Source organism: Ascaphus truei, chromosome 2 (assembly GCF_040206685.1).
Source record: "Ascaphus truei isolate aAscTru1 chromosome 2, aAscTru1.hap1, whole genome shotgun sequence".
In the NCBI taxonomy this organism is placed as follows: Eukaryota; Metazoa; Chordata; class Amphibia; order Anura; family Ascaphidae; genus Ascaphus; species Ascaphus truei.
The window spans coordinates 192,615,169-192,630,209 of NC_134484.1; positions in this window are offsets into that span (position 1 = coordinate 192,615,169).

Here is a 15,041-nt window from a genome sequence, read left to right on the forward strand (position 1 = left end):
TACATTCGTTCTAAACGAGTACATCTGTATTCTTTTTAAACAGACGTGTTTGAACAGAAAGCACGGCCGATAACACAATGCGCAAATGCAATACGTGTGACGTCATGTTAAGCCAGCGTGAAACGCACGCTAACACTCCTCCCACTCAATTAACATTCGGCTAACGCCCAGGGTACGCCTACAAACACTGAGCCGCACGCATCACACACTGCAGTTACCGTTACTATAACAAAACATGACAGCCAATAGGCTTTGAGGCGCGCACGTCGCTTGGGGGCGGGACTTACATCACTAATCCTTTTTAAGGACGCCTTGGCCCATGACAAGGGTCCCACGTCATACGTGGTGGACCCGGTTTTCAATGTTGTAGATGTTGCATGATAACAAAACAGGTATGTGTTAGAGTAATGGTAAAATGTTGCTAATATGTTTAAAGGGATAGGAAAGTACGTATATTTATTCCGTCAGCAATGTGTACTACTCTTTCAGGTCCTACTATATTGTATTAGGAAACAATTTGTTTGTGATCGCTACATGTTATGCAGTCTGCAATGTTACGCTGTATCCACGCATTGAAAGTGAAAATGGTGGTTACAAAAAAAAAAAAAATTTAAACGCAGAGTCAACGCATAACGATTGTTATATTTACCATTCTTCTAGAATTAACTCTTCGCCTGGCTGCAACTGGTCGCTCCAGAAATGCAAGCCATTTTCATCCACGCTTAACCCAACCGCTGAATCCAGTATGGCACATATCTCCTCCAGGATGCGCTCATAGGAATCGCCACTGCTTTCTTCAAATAATTGGTCGGGAGGTAGGTTCATTTCTTCCGGTTCCCATTCCAATGCATTTTCAGCTGAAAGGCTTGGTACATAATCATAGTACTTTTGTTCTTGTACAATGTGGGTTTCAGGAATGGAGGCTGCAGATATTGCAGCACGTATCGATTCAAACGGATCAGTAGTAGCGGATACATTGCTATTGCCATTAGGAATAAATATGCCTTTCACGACAATATAAGTGCCGTCTTTCAGGATAAATTGTTTTTCCGGGGCAATCTTCCAGAAACCATAGGTGTGTTGTAGCTTATCCTGGTCACGTTCAAAAAAGTCATTACTTGATAAAGTGAATCTTATTGAGGAATTAAAATTCCGTGCATGCTTACGGTCTTGGTAATAAGGATATTTTGCTCGAATGAAATCATCGATTTGGCGTGTGCTTGCTTTCTGTCCGCGACTGTTCAAGATGGCTTCACAGATCATGTACTTATACCCTAAAAGGGGATTAATATTGTTAACGAATTCATCAGCCATGTCTGAGTAGCACAAAAGCTGTGTGCAGGTCTGTGTTATTTGCTCATCAAAATGAAAGTGCTGAATGGCTAACAAACTCCTGTTTTTCCTTGTCAAGGTCAACAAAAGTAACTACTTTGACTCCTTATTTCAAACGCCAATTGGATTTGTTTGTCTAATTGGGTTAACAGTTGTGGTTCGTGATATGGGACTGTGGGAGAAACATTTCTCCTTCTTTTATCTCGTTTGTGAAAAACATCCCTAGACTGTGAATGCGTTCACATAGTGTTTTTTTGAAAACTAACAAAGACCAGTGTGTGAAAATATTTCTTAGCCAGGCATATCAGTAAAAACACACCTGCAAAAAGAAATGTTTTTTCCCCGCTTACATTTCTGTGTGTATGTGAAAGTCTGGTTAACTCCCTGTCTGCATGAGTTTAAATACGTGTGTATATATATATATATATATATATATATATATATATATATATATATATATATATATATATAAATATATCTCTTATAAAAATATATATATATTTATATATAATATTTTATTTTTTTTTATATTGCAGGAGTACACACAACATTGATGGCATTAAGTATACCTTGTATGAAACCTATTTAAATGGTGAGAAACATGATTGAATTAAGTAATAAACATTTGTTTAAGCACAATACTGTTAGAGTCTCATACTTAGGATATTTCTCAAACATTAGGCCTGTATTATTAAAATAGTGTTTTCACAAGGAAGCATGAAGTGTATTAGTTTGTGTATACCAGTTTATATAGTACTATATATATATATATATATATATATATATATATATATATATATATATATATATATATATATATATATATATATATATATACACACACACATATACATATATATATACACACTCACACACTCACACTCACACTCACTCAGTGTGTGTGTGTGTGTGTGTGTGTGTGTATATATATATTATTATACATTCTGAGATGTTATAGAAACGAACACACAACTGATTAAAGGACAAAATTACAATGGCCAAGCAAGGCAAAGGTAAGTAATAATTTACACATAATCCTGCTGTACACGTACAAGAAAGATGTTTGCACTTACTTAGGTGTTTTAATAATTGCATGTGACTAATATGCATATGCAATTCTTACATCAATTAACACACCCAAATGCAATGTTTTGCTGCAAAGTCAATGGCAGCTTCTCTAAACTTAGCAACTGGCTCCTGGTGGACCATTACTGAACAGACGATTACAACATAAATATTTATAACACAATTAATTATGAGTGTTAACATTTCCAAAACTTCACGTGTACAAGAACATAGTTGAAAGTTTGGAAACAACACAGTCTTCAGCATACATACAATAGTAATTAGATAATCTGAAGTCAACAAAACAAGGCCAAAGACATATTTTCTGAATTATAACATTTATTTTTTTTGTTCCTTTTGCGAGCGAGTAACAGGCCTGCTTGTTGTCTCTTGAATTTTCCTTTTTCTTTTGCCACCAACTTTAGGCACAACAGAGCCACTTTGAGTGGCCTCTGGCACTTCACGGGCAGGGCTTGTGGCCAGTGACTGTTCACCTACGGGGCTTGTGGCCAGTGACTCACCTACAGGGCTTGTGGCCAGTGACTCACCTACAGGGCTTTTGGGCAGTGATTCACCTACAGGGCTTTTGGGCAGCGATTCACCTACAGGGCTTTTGGGCAGCGATTCACCTACAGGGCTTTTGGGCAGCGACTCACCTACAGGGCTTTTGGGCAGCGATTCACCTACAGGGCTTTTGGGCAGCGACTCACCTACAGGGCTTTTGGGTAGTGACTGTTCACGGACAGGGCTTGTGCCCAGTGACACATGTGAGCAAGTTGGTAGACACTGCACAAGTGATGGTTGGTCTGTTTCATGTGTGTCTTGTTTTGTTTTTGTCGCCTCCTTTGTAGGTGTCTGCTGCTGAATTTGTACAGATGGCAGCGGTAGGATGTCATCAGGAACCTGCACAGCAATGTCTGCTACTTGACCGGTAACATTTGGGCCTGGTGAATGAATATCAGATGAATGTGGTGAAAACTGACCTGCATGAACAGATCCTGGCTGGGAGGTGTTGAATTGTGGTACATTAGTCATTCTCCAGTAATTAGCTTGTGTTTGCTGAACAACTAATGCTTCGAATGAGGTGTTGATTTTTTGCAACTGTTTAGGCACTTCAATGAAGACTCTGTGGAGATGTGCCAATTGTGATACTGTTTCTTCCTGCAGTCCAATCATCCTTTCCAGCACTGTCATCATGTCTGAATGGCGACGATTTTCTGCGTCCACTATTTTTCCCTCTGAAGCTACAATTGCATCGTATGTGGAAGTTGATGGACGATTTGGCGGTACAACAGTTTCTATTGGCACCTCTTCATGGTCACATGATTGTATTTCAGTCTCTTCTGTGGCGTCATCCTCATCATACTCATCATCCTCATCACCATGATGTTCTAAAAAGAAATGTACACATTATTAAATGGCATGTTAATGTATGCTGTGTTACTATGTAATTGTACTGTGTCCTAAGTAACACCTAACATGTTAGCATACGTTTTATAACCTCATTAAAAACTACCTTGACTTACGAATAATGTTTGGACTCAGTATGAAATATGAATGAATGAAAAGTTGCTCTAAACTCAGAAGTCCTACATGATAATTAACATCACTAACACAATACATGTTGCCTTACACTTAATTTTCACTGACACTAAGTAATCCTATTTAAAGAAGATGTGCAAAACAAATAATGCACATGACAACATAACATATAGAAGAGCACATATTATATGGCTAGCAAATGATACACTCACCTTCTAGTAGTGTTGAGCTGGCTGACCCAGGTGAAGACACTTGTTCCATCTCAGGTGACACATGTCCTCCAGGGGCAACTATATATAACAATAACATAAGTTTTACATTTACATGTGTAAATATTGAACAAACACTTATTGTATGTTCTGTATTTATGATTAACTAACAACATCAGTTCCTTAACCGAAAATGTGTGTGAAAGTGAACATAAATAGTTGTAATAACACTGTACATGCCTGTGTACTTAGAATTTTTGAGTTCCCTAACATACAACATACTATGTTTCTGCAGTAATGCGTGAGGATAAATAGATTAAATGAGTACATAAAAATCATATGTTGTGTAGTGATATCAGTATCATAATGTACATAACTATCATGAGATGACCATTCACAATGGTTATCATGAAGGTGGTCATATTGCAAAAAGTGTTGTTTTTGGTAGAGGATATGTGTGGTACATTAATCGAAGATGTGGCACACCTGAATGTGGCTGTGACTCAACAAGACAACACATGCAGTGTGTGATAATGTGTCTTTCATAGTAGTTCAACTATAGATATGAGTGAACTAATGTGTGACGTACGCTTTGATAAGTAATGAGTTGTTGGGGCATTTAGTAGCTAGAGTTAAGCTTTCAAATGAGTGTGATTAACTTCAGTTGTGCTATTCAGGTTGTAAGAAAGGTATTCCCTTCCCCAAAAAGCCTAATCAGCCACACCTTTCAATGACTTGAAACAGGTGCAAATGGTGTGAACTAAGTTGACCGTGAAATGAGGCTGTAATTAGTGTGTGTGCTGAACCCCACCCCCTCTGTTGAAGTGTATGCTGTGATGAGATATTAATTGCAGCTGCTTTAACACAATGGTAGATGAGCTAAGTAGTCATCTGCAGTGTTTAAGTTATGAAAACAATGACATAACATATGATACGTGTGCCTCATTATGCTGTCTGTATATGACATAAAGCAAAAATGGACCTTTTCATAAGCAACTATAGATGTGTTAGTGCCAGTGATGTTTGTAGGCCGTTACATGCAATTTCTTTGATGCATGCTTAAAATAGGCAGTAATGTCATGTTTGTCGGAGTAAAATCAATAAAATACACAATAATATGATACATATTTCTGTTCTGTACCTGTAGCTACTAATAATTTCTCATGAACATGTGTTACACATGTGTACTACCCTGTTGTTCCCCATCTTCGCCCACCATCAATTGCTTCCACTGCAGCTATGCATTTTGGGAATTCACATGTAAATGAGCACGCAATGGCACGTGCTATATTAGTTACTGCTTTTAGTAGGACTACTACATATATGTCTATTTTGAGATATATATATACAGAATCAGACATATACATATATAGATGCAGGTATGCTTATATTGTGAAGACAGTATAAAAAGCAGTGTAACTATGCAAAATAACTGTAAGCAACGACACGCCTAGTACAGTAATATTTATCACCTGCTGGAAATTGTGACGGATAAATTCCAATGTCACGGTCACCAGCCAAGCCTTCCACGACGACGGTAAGTAATTTTGGCCGAAGCAGCTCCTCCAATGGAGTCAATATGAGACGTTGTGGTGTGGGCCCACCTCCAGTGCCAGTAGCATGCACGCGTTGGTCTTGTATTTTCTTTTTCAATTTGGACCTAATATCATCAAATCTTTTCCGACAATGATACTTGTCCCTGACACTATTCCCACAGGCATTGACACCAATGACTATTGTGTCCCACATTTCTTTTTTGCTTGCTGCACTTGTCCGCCCTTGAAAAACATATAAAAGATATGAGGTAAATTAATAATAATATAAGCACCAGTTTCCTACACTGCTAGCTGTTCCAAGAGATAGCAAACATGCTGTTTTATGTGTAATATGTGCAGCACATGAGCATTCACTACTAAACCTATACATGTAAGCAAGGTTGCATTCATATTGTATGCAGTTCTGGCAAATTGACCGCCTGTGTTTATTTGTCCTTGTAAGGCATGATAAAAAGCTGTGTTTCCACACTAATGAACATAGAAAGATATTGTGTACCCATATTTGCATATGAACAAAACTCAGATGACCTAGGATCACATGTATTTGAATAATAAATGTAAAGTTACACTTACCTACTAAATGTCCATAGAGACTGTCATAGTGCTCCAGAATGCCAGTGACAAGAGCCCTATTTTCCTGGTCATTGAAGCGAGGATTACGTGGCTTCTCCACACGTTTTTTCCGAGCAGGTTTAGGGTCAGAGCTTGGCTGGTGCTGACTGGACTCTCCTTCTTCCAATGGAAGAGCCTCCAAAAGCTGGCCACCAGCAAGCACGCCACCACCAGACACCCCATCAGCAACTGCGCCACCAGCAGCACTCCCAGCACCAGCACTCCCACTCCTAGCACCAGCACTCACACTCCTAGCACCAGCACTCACACTCCTAGCACCAGCACTCACACTCCTAGCACCAGCACTCCCAGCACCAGCACTCCCACTCACAGCACCAGCACTCCCACTCCCAGCACCAGCACTCCCACTCACAGCAACAGCACTCCCACTCCCAACAACAGCACTCCCACTCCCAACAACAGCACTCCCACTCCCAGCAACACCACTCGCAGCACCAGCACTCCCACTCCCAACAACAGCACTCCCACTCCCAGCAACACCACTCGGTGCACCAGCAACATCACTCCCCTGAACAGAACGTTCACTCCGACGCGTACTCGCACGAGTAGCACTCCCACTCCCACCAGCATCACTCTTCCCACGCTTTGCGGGCATACTTCCAGCACTCACAAAAAACAGACAAGAAATGTACAGGCAATCACACGACCCACTTCCACATATAAAACAAGACAAAGATGTAAACAAAACAACAAAGGACAAAGCTCACCCAATACACAACAAGTCTCTCAGTCAATATGCAAATCTTCAATCGTCCAGCTCTGTGCGTCTCTCTCTCTCTCTCACTCCCAACAACACAGAGAATGATTAGCAGTACACGTTGCCTTTAAATATGGCGCGCAATCAAAAACATGCTTGTTTCGCCTGATTCAGCAAGATTTGTGATTGTGCAACCTAACAGCACCCCGCCACGCACGCCGATACACCTGTGTGTGATCGGCTCATCATCGTGAGAGTGGGCGGATTTGTTTTCTGGTTGATTTTGAATGTATTCGGCACTTACTGCATACGGAGAGGGAAAAACGCCAATAACATGACTAATCGATAAGCTTGCCGATTTCACATAATCGTCGCTTACTGCATGAGGCCCTTACTTCGGATAAGTATCTCCAGTGGTTCCCGGAGCTGAAATTAACGGGGTTGCGCTCCGGAGACCCCCTGCTTCAATTGTATATATATATATATATATATATATATATATATTTAAAAAAAAAGAAATATTGAAAACAAATTTGCCGTCTTGGATTGCTCCTTTAACTCCACTACCAGTCACAAAAGTATGCTCTGAAAAAGCTGAATTTCTTGATTCTTGTGGCTGCTGCAATGCCCTAGGGTTTACTAGCATATATGGCAACATAACTCCTTTCTGAAACAAATTCCGCATCAGTAATTATTGTTCAGAACAATACTATGTGAAAATAGCTGAACACATACCTTTGGAACACAAACAGAACACCTTTAACAGTTATTCATTAAAAGTTTAATTAATGCATGAGTTGGTATTTTGACTAAATGAATAGGAACAAGGTATTTTAAGGTTGATTTTTAATATTATGGAGTGGCTTTGTTTTGTGGTCAGATGTACTGGAAGTAAAGCAAGTTTATTTGGGCTTTTGCTCTACATATTTTTTGTATTAGCTTTTAAAAAATGTTCAATTTATTATCAACCATTTCTATACTGATTTTTTTTAACTTAGCAACTGCAGTATATGACGTACAATATGCAAATGATGATATACTGTATGATGTCACAGTATTGCTGCATGCTTAAAAACTATGGTGAATGCATATTCCAAGATAATGTGTTTCACCTTTACAAACATAATTATTTAATGGCATGAAAAAATGGCCAAAAACATAAAAAAACTCTTACTTTTGATCTCAATTTTGGCAAACATTTTGAGAAAAAGTTTTTGAGCATTGCCTAATTTCACCCATATTCACATTTTAAAAAAACATGTGTAATTACATCTCAGTTGGTAATGTTGCAAAACATTTCAAGCAACATCATACATTTGCTAATAAAATGAATACAAAAAAGTTGTACAATAACATAACAAAAATGATAATATCAGAGAAATCAATGACAGCAAATAAGAACAATGTTGGAGCTGGTTCCTGGATACCGGAGCTTTAGAACAGAATGCAATACAGCAGAAGATCAATTTATCCAACGGACAAAATATTTTATATATATTACAAATATTTTTTATTAATCTTTTCCTGTCTCTTTCTTGGAGGTGACAAGTACGGTACAACCTGATGCTGTGAATAAACTAAATGAAATAGGAAACATGTCAGCATGACTCTCCTTACATTCTAAATGTTGCTAGTTCTTACTTTTTTTTTTTTTCATTCTCAACATTGCTAGAATCAGCCTGTTCCTGTCAGTCACCCAATCAATGGGAGTTTCTTATGCAACAGTTCCCTGGTCACTGCTATCACAGTTTAATTAATAACCCGCATTGCTTCCCTTTTTAACTACTGCAACCTTCATTTACACTTTAATTGGCTTTCCAGCAACACAGCTCTCTGCCTCAGAATATATTCTAAACCCTGCTCCTTTCAACATGTCTCCGCTTCTACCCTAATCAAATTCTCCTACTGGCTTTCCATTAAATTCCATATTAATTATTACGATCTTGCATCCTTCAATGCTTTAAATACCTTTGCCTCTGTTTGTACACCGTAATTCAGCACTAACCTGTTAGGCACTTACTGTAAGCGGCCTCTTCTTTGCCTCACATCTCTACTGTTCTCTTATGCATTAAACTTTTCTTGCATTTTGCTTCTTCCTCTATAACCCTTCCATTTACTATCCACCAAGATTATTCTCTATCTTTGAGGTCTACCTAAAAATTATTGGATGAAGAATTTAATAGCAGTTTAAAATGACTACACTAACATTACCCTCTTCAACCATGCGCTTTAAACTGGAAGAAAACAGAGCGCACACACGGTAACTTTCTAAGGCGTTATAGGCAATTAAAAGCCCCGGAGTCCTGACTGATGGAGGCATTCACTGCGCTGACTGCGCCATCTTCAAACAGTGAAGCATGGGGACTAATCTAAAGACCCTATGTGTTTCCCACATAAAGCGCTTTTTTTGGACCTGATGAAGCACTTTGTGTGAAACGCATAGGGTCATTTGAGAAACATTTTTGTTTCTGAGACCTTGTTTTCAGTGGAGGACCACCTCATTTTCGGAACTCGATTACTCCCCATGCTTCACAGTTTGTGGGAGACGCGTTCTTCGCAGTGAATGCCTCATCAGTCGGGACTCAACCTAGATCATGCAGAGTCTAAAGTTTTCTTTTAAATTGTGAATTTTAAAATTTGTGCTTTTTATTGCCTATAAATCCTTGTTAGCTTACCTTGGTGCGATCATTTGTCTTCTTCTTACTGCTGTCGAATTCGGTCCGAGGGTATTTGGCAGGCATGGTATCATTTCCTGCTCTCCTCTCTGTTCAAATTTGTATCAAGACGAGCTGCAAGAGGTTTTCCCTATCTATCAAATAAGATACCTTTTGCGTATTTTGCACAGTGAACTCTATCTTTTATGCTCTTTAAAATCAGCAGTTTCATGCATTCGTATTGCCTTTTTCAGTTTCCCAACACATCACGCAGATTGTATGCCTTTTAGGGCAGGGACTTGTTGGGACCAGAGATGGGCGACTTGTTTTTGTGGATTTAGATCCACAGCGGATTGGCCGGTTCCTTTGGTCCGCAGATCAATCTCCAAAAGGGCAATTGACGCTTTGCAGATTTTTTAAGTGAAACTTCTTTAGTGGCACCTAGTACAAATGTGAAACGGAAATGACGTTGGGTGCATTCACGAGTGACTCCTCCGGATAATGTCACAGTCACTGGCGCATGTACTACATTTTGATGGGATAAACCTGCATCGTGGAGACGCAAAGGGGGAACGGATGTGAGGTGCGTGCACCGTTGGAAGGCACAAGTGATGTCAGTGCTGGCTCGAGGCCAACACTTACCTCCATGCCAACATTCGTCCACGGCCGCATAACTGTCTGGCGCCGTTCGCATATGCCGCGCATATGTTGTGCCGCTGACAGATGCCACGCATGCACAGAAGCGGCTGGCATCGCTCAAGCAAAAGCAGTTGTCTCCTGTGCGCATGCGCAGAGGTCTCTGGAGCTCGACAGCGCGTCGCACATGGGCAGCAGCAGCACCAGAGGAGAAGAGGACACGGAGCGCAGACCACCCACACACACCCTGTGTCACACACACTGTCACACACACACACAGACAGACACACACTATCACACAAGGAATTTACAGTTAGTGCAAAAAGCTAACACAGGGGATGCGTGCCGAGCAGGCGCGTTCTATGTCAAATTTATTTGCTTTTTGAAATTGTATTTTCATTTTTAACTAAAAACATCACCAACACAAATACAACTTCTGTGACAAAAGTCAAAGAAGTTTCACTTAACATGCGCATGCTCGGCACACACACATTTTTTTAAAATTATTATTACTAATACACTGCGGATTCTGCAACCCTTGGACGGATTTGTAGAACCCACTCTAAGGAATCCGCCAGCGGGTTGCTAATTCCGTGGATTGGATTCTACAATTTTGTCAACGGATTGTATCCAATGACGAATTTTGATGAATCCACGCAGATTAAAACCGTCCGCGGATTTTACACCGCAAAACGGATTTTGGGGGGGGGGGGGAATGCGAGAATTTGAGCAAATTCGCCTATCTCTAGTTGCGACCAATGTTTACTTCTATATTTGATAGACTTATGCCTATTTTGTATTATGACTCAAAGTACCCTGTTTTGTATACTATTTCTGTAACATCATGTGTACATAACATACTGTATACATAATGTACATATCTGATACTGTGCCGCGTCACCTCTTCAGAACAAGCACAACCTACATATAGATAGAGAACAATGTCAAATGGACAATACAAGTTTGGTTATCTAACTTTGACAAATTCGATTGCAAAAAATGATAGACCAAAAGATGCTGAAATAGCTCACAGATGCATTAAGTTAACTATTGCTGACTGCCTAATATCATACCAGAATGTATGTATGTGTTTAATACAGTAGATCTTCGCTGCCACTGATTTTCTTAACCTGCAATAATGTACATCAATAAAAGTTATAAAAAGGCATCAAGTTCTACGGCTGTGTTTGACACTTTTGACCTCTTCCCTTTTTTCCCCCCCAAAAAATGTCTCTAGAAAAGAGGAAGTCTCGACTGATTTACTCATTCTGAGATTTCCAGCAAAAATGTTTCATGCTATGTCAGTATGACACCGAGGCAGTACATATTAGGTTCTCCCATGTACGAAGGATTGTTTTCTTATGATGAGCCTTTCCTGTGGCATGCAGTGATTTAAAGGATGATTGACAGGAAGTATAGCTTTGAATAAATGAAGAGCAAACATACGTTCCACTTCCTTGCTCTAAGAGTGGCAGCAGCCCTGTTTTAGATAAAGCACTTGCTGAGCAGCACCTGTGGTTTACAGCAGGAGTGCTCAACTCCAGTCCTGAAGCTCCTCCACCCTCCCCCAAAACAGGTTAGGTTTTCAGGATATCCCAGCTTCAGCATAGGTGGCTCAATCACTTCCAGCTTCAGCACAGGTGGCTCAATTAGTCCCTGTTTCAGCAATGGTGGCTCAAACAGAAGCCCAGTCAAAGATTGAGCCACCTGTGCTGAAGCTGAGATATCCTGAAAACCTGACCTGTTGAGGGAGGCTCGAGGACTGCAGTTGCGCACCCCTGGTTTACTGGATGTTTTTTTTCCGGAGTAGCAGCCTAGTTGACTAACAACAAACTGACTAAAGCCAGTGCGTCCTGAGTTGACTAAAGCGAATGTGTCTAAAATTCCCTTGTGCCGAAAAAGTTTGATCCTGAGTGCTTCAGGTTGTTTATTTCTCACTCATGTACTGCCATCTGCTGGCTGCAACATTATTTTTACTGTTTACTCATTTTAACAATCCATGGGGTCCAATTGCAAAATGTACTTTTCTTTCCTGCCTGTAGCCGCATCAAATGTAAAAAGGTTGTTAACCACATTTTTTTAATTTGATGCAGGTAAATATGTTAGGCAGAAAGGTTTACACTTCCTCAAAATTGGTGGATTATTTGACACAGTGACAAGGACAAAAAACTCAACTGAAGACGCAGAACTTAATATATGGTTGGTGTAGTAGACCAGGGGTGCTAAACTCCAGTCCTCAAGCCCCCCCCTCCAGGTCTGATTTTCAGGATATCTAAGCTTCAGTGCAGGTACCTCAATCAGCCCCTGCTTCAGCACAAGTGGCTCAATTTTCGACTGGAGCCTCTGATTGAGCCACCAGTGCTGAAGCAGGGATATCCCGAGAACCTCACCTGTTAGGGAGGCTTGAGGACTGGAGTTGAGCACCCCTGTAGTAGATCATAAATTAACTACTACACCAACTTTTCTTGTTGCTCCATGCAATAACTGCTGAAGTTTCTCACTGAAGCAAGCGTGCTAAAAAAAATAACAGCACTTTAGCACATTCAAGTCTATTGTCCTAATACAAACTGTTTGAAGGAAGCTGTTGCTTGTAATTGCTGGCCATCAGTTATTCCCAATGTAATCATACCAATAACATCAAGATAAAGGGTGTGGAAGTACACTGTATGGAACACAAGTATATTAAGTACTATTCTCTCATTAGCATGTACAGAAGGCTGAATCTGATTGCTGGCTGATTCCACAGCAGCAGTGGGAAAGAGGATCCTGAGTAGTAGGGGCACCACCACCTTTCACTGATTTAACTATGTCCGATTCATCACCACCATCAGCACCACAACGACCAAAATTATGTCCACCTCTTCTTGCTGATTCAGGTCTACTTTCTAAAATGTTTTTTCCAACTTTTCTGTTCTGCCCTTACCATCCCATATACAGTGATTCAGTGCTGGGGTGGAGTCTGCAACACTCATTATTCCCTGAGGGAGCTCACAAAATGAATGAGTCAAGGGCTCCAAGTTAATGCTTCTCCAGGCAAGTCCCAGCGCTACTATTTGTGTAGCCCATAGGGGACACAGTCTTACCATCGGGAAGCCTGTACTTCTCAGCTTCCTTCATAGTAGTGTAGCACTGTTTCCCCCACCCTATGGGAGATGTGCGGCTACTAAGTGTGTGTGGTGTGTTACCTGCGGTTCACAGGAGGCCTGAACCTCCGCTGCTGGGAGTCTGGGGTGTACGTGGATCGTCTGGTGACAGCGCCTCCACCTGTGAGGGATCCTGACAGCGCCGGATAACCCCTTTAAAGGAAACAATGCAATAAGTACACACAGCGTATTTGATAACAGGTTTACTGAACATGCAAATAACAGTATACAGAATAACACAGGCCTTACAGGGCCGTACTCCGACACCGTGCCCTCTGTCCAACTACACTGTTTACACCCTGGTGGTTTTTTCCCCAAAGTACTGAGGTGCCTTGGGCACCCAACCACCCGGTGTCCTCAGAAGCCAACCCACCCAATATATGTGTGACAGCGCTGCCCACAATCAGTGTTACAGTTGGTGCACTTGTAGATGGGGTGTGATACCTGCCGAGTGCACCAAAATTTGGTACCACCGACTGAAGAGAAACCGTCTGGTTCCACACCGTCGGCGGCAGCGATGCCGTCTGCCTCCATGTATGTATGTACGTATGTATGTGTAAAATTGGTGTACATATCTCCCTCGTGCTGTGCAGTAACTCCTGTTAAAAAGGCAGGGTTGAGGCGCATGCGCGATGGTGAGGAAGATGGAGCCTTGATCTTTGAGCTCCGCTACAACGGCATTAATAAAGCTATTTACAGCAACAAATGCCACGATCTAGCTATATAAACCACAGAGAAAAACCTATAAACACCCGAGGATGCCAGCAGGCAGAGTGGCCCGAGCTAAAAGTCAGCCGGTCACTACATATTTTCGAAAGAAAGCGGAGATACCAGCGGAGAAACCGAAGCTTCCCGCTCAACTTGCTAACATGGACCCCGGCAGTGATCCCTCTCAGGAGGACGACAGGGACGAGGAGATGGTCCGATGCAAGGATCTGAAAGAATTTTGCGCCCAGATGCAAAAGTTCTTTAAGACTGAATTGTGGGCTCTTAGGAAGGAGGTCGATGCACTCAGGGAGAGAACTGACACCCTGGAGAGAAACGCTGATGAAACTACAGCCACCATTGCACAGACGCAGGATCAGGTCTCCGCAATGAATGACAGAATCAAATTTCTGGAAGATAAAGTAGAGGACGCCGAGAATCGTGACAGAAGGTGCAATATAAGGCTGAGGGGTGTCCCAGAAAGTGTCCTCGACCCTGAAGATTTTACAAACAGCTGGCTGGAACATATCTTCCCTGATAAACCAGAGTCTGAAATCAAACTGGACCGGTGCCATAGGGCTCTCCGTAGCAAGCCCCAGAAAGGTGATCCCCCAGAGACATTGTGGCCCGCTTCCAGCATTTCCGCACTAAGGAGGAGGTCTGCAGGCTTGCCAGAGAGGATAACTCCCTAGCTTTCGACGGAGTTAAACTAAAAATATTTCAAGACCTGGCACCGGCCACCTTGGTCAAACGGAAAGCCTTAGCACACATCACCAAGCTCCTCAGGGATAACAACACAAGGTATAGATGGTTGTTCCCCTGCACTCTCCTATCCATTAAAAATGGTGTAGCACACACTCTGCGGAGCC